Source organism: Tupaia chinensis, unplaced genomic scaffold, assembly GCF_000334495.1.
Source record: "Tupaia chinensis unplaced genomic scaffold, TupChi_1.0 Scaffold000635_1, whole genome shotgun sequence".
Taxonomy (NCBI): Eukaryota; Metazoa; Chordata; class Mammalia; order Scandentia; family Tupaiidae; genus Tupaia; species Tupaia belangeri.
In genome coordinates, this window is record NW_006160155.1 from 1524258 (window position 1) to 1527006 (window position 2749).

A 2749-nucleotide genomic window follows, 5' to 3' on the forward strand; every position below is an offset into this window, starting at 1 on the left:
TCTTTAGACTTGTTCTATAAAGTTAAAATAAATTTTATTTTAGAATAATTTTAGATTTTTAGAAAATTTGTAAACATTGTAAACATTGTACAGAGTGTTCCTGTATAGCCCTAACCAAGTTTCAGTTTCCCCTAATGTTATCATTTTACTTCATCCCGGTACCATTTGTCAAATTTAAGAACAAAGCATTGGAACATTATTTTTAACTAGAACTCCAGACTTTATTTGGATTCCATCAGTTTTTCTATTAGAGCCCTGTTTCTGTTCCAGCATCCAATCCAGGGTCCAGGGTACCACACTGCATTTAGTTGTCATGTCTCCTTAGTGTTCTCTGGTCTATGACATTTTAGCCTTCCTTAGTTTTTCATGACCTGGATGCTTTTGAGGAATACTAGTTGGGTATGTTACAGAATGTGCCTCAATTTGGTTTTGACTGATGGATTTTCTCATGATCAGCTTGGGGTTATAGGTTTTGGGGAAAAGTACCATACAGGTGGTTTTGTCACACCATGTCAGGAGTACATGTTGTTAGCCTGGTTTCTCGCTGCTGGTGTTAATCCTAGTAATTTAATTAAGGTACTCGTTTGGGAGGTTTCTACACTGTGAAGATACTATACTTGGTGTCTTTTCAAAATGGTGTCTCACACTAGCTAGATGAACAATTTTTCTTTTGGGATCTGGGTGTGCTTAGCACTTTGTGTGTGTGTGTGTGTGTGTGTGTGTGTGTGTGTGTGTGTATTTGTGAAACCAGGCCAATTTAATGTTTTTGTACAATTTAATAAATAATCTTTTGATGACTGCAGACATGTAAGATCGGCTATATTCAGAAACATCAGTCATGATGGTTTTCCAGATTGGTGTCTCACCTTCAAAAATTACAAGGAGTTATTTGTATGCAACTGCTATCAAACCAGTAAGACAGCATTTATGCATCTCTCATTTTTAAAAAATATTCCTTCTTATATGTATCAAAACTCATACTAAACAATGAGTTCTGGGTTGCAAAAGAGGACTTATTTTTTGTACTTTTCTGTGTCTTTGTCTACAAAACATACAAAAACAAATTTAAGTGCTAATGCATCTATCATTTTCAGGATTGTTGGTAACTTGGGCATATTTTCCCCCAAATAACCTTGCCTCCTTGTGTCATAAAGCCCAACTCGCTCACGTTCACCTCAATGACAGTACCTTTGGTGATAACACCCAAAGTTGTATGTTGTGGAGATGAGGGATTCTTCTTTACACCAAGTATTGGCAGACAAAAGGTGGCTTTCAGTTCAGGATGTGTTACGTGGGCCTTCTTGAAACGTAAGCCCATTGACCTAATGAATCTTTCATATTTAAGTGGTTTTCTAGTAAAGCCATCTCCAAAAAAGCAAACTTTTGTAACCAACCTCTTCCATGCCTTTTTTCTTTCCTGTTCGAATAACTTTTAATACTTCTGTTTCTCTCTGGGCTCAAACTTTGGGTAGAGGTACTTCCCATTTTCCTGCTCTCTCTTTCCATTTTTATTTAATCATATTGGAAAGTACTTTAGCTCTGGACTGTCCTCTGTCCAACAGATAGGCAGGTACTGCTCCTTGAGGAGTCTTTTTCCACATTATTTATTATTTTTTTTGTATATACTTTCAATCATATTGTTTGACTTACAATGAGACCATTTCGATATGTGCACATTTCTCCCCAGACCCGTTGATCAAAGTATCTTTAACAGATAACACCACACCTCCCCATCCCATCAATGCTCTATGTCTGTACTTTTCATCATTCTTTTGCTTAGTATTCCTCTTTTCATGCATATTGACAGTCTTTTTCATTTGTATTTTCTCAACATGACTCTGTTTATGATAGAGCTCAGCCTTCAGACCAATCATCTTTTTTTGCCTTCTTTGAACATTCATGAGCCTCCTGACTTTCCTTCTTTCTTTTTTTCTCATGCTAATCCAAATGGTATCCATAGCATTTAAGATGTAATTCAATATATTCGTTTTGTGGCATGGTGAGGGCTGCAGAGTCATGGAGAGCAGCCTCCCAGATGCAAAGGAGTTGTCAACTTTCAGGTCTCAGAGACCAACCTGCTTTAGCACTTTTTGTGTCTCTCATTATACATAATGCCATGCCATGTTTTGTATAGAGTAAAAGCTCCACAGAAGTTAGTTGAGAGGTCATTAGGTAAATGATTTCAGACTGGTGGAAATGTTTATTAAAACAATAATATCCCACCTAACTGAAATCTCTCTGCAACTAGTTTTTTTCTTGTTTGTTTGTTTGTTTGTTTTTAAAGTCCAAACAACCACAAAGAAGGAATTATCTGCTGTCTTTGCTAAGATGAAAGATAGTTGCTCAGGACTAAGAAAAATCTGAGAGTGTAGATTTGGGAGTTACCATCATAAAATTGTGGTTCTTAACACAATAAAAGCTATCTATGAAAAAACCCATAGCGAACATCATCCTCAGTGGAGAAAAGCTGAAAGTTTTTCCACTAAAAACGGCTACAAGACAAGGATGTCCACTTTCTCCACTCCTGTTCAATATAGCACTGGAAGTCCTGGCCATTGCACTCAGAAAAGAGGAAAAAATAAAAGGCATTCAAATAGGAAAAGAAGAGTTGAAACACTCTCTATTTGCAGATGACATGATTGTATACATGGAAGACCCAATGGTTTCCATAAAAAATTTCTGGAAGTAATACATGAATATAGTAACGTTGCAGGAACCAAAATTAATATCCAGAAATCTATAGCAGTTC

The 2749-nt window shown here is 36.5% G+C and overlaps 1 non-coding gene across 1 annotated transcript; it reads right to left on the reverse strand.

Moving 5' to 3' along the window:
- Positions 1-948: 948 nt before the first annotated feature.
- Positions 949-1074, reverse strand: LOC114009841 (small nucleolar RNA SNORA40). Its single transcript, XR_003551238.1, has one exon. It is a non-coding gene; the product is annotated as a small nucleolar RNA SNORA40 (small nucleolar RNA).
- Positions 1075-2749: the final 1675 nt, after the last annotated feature.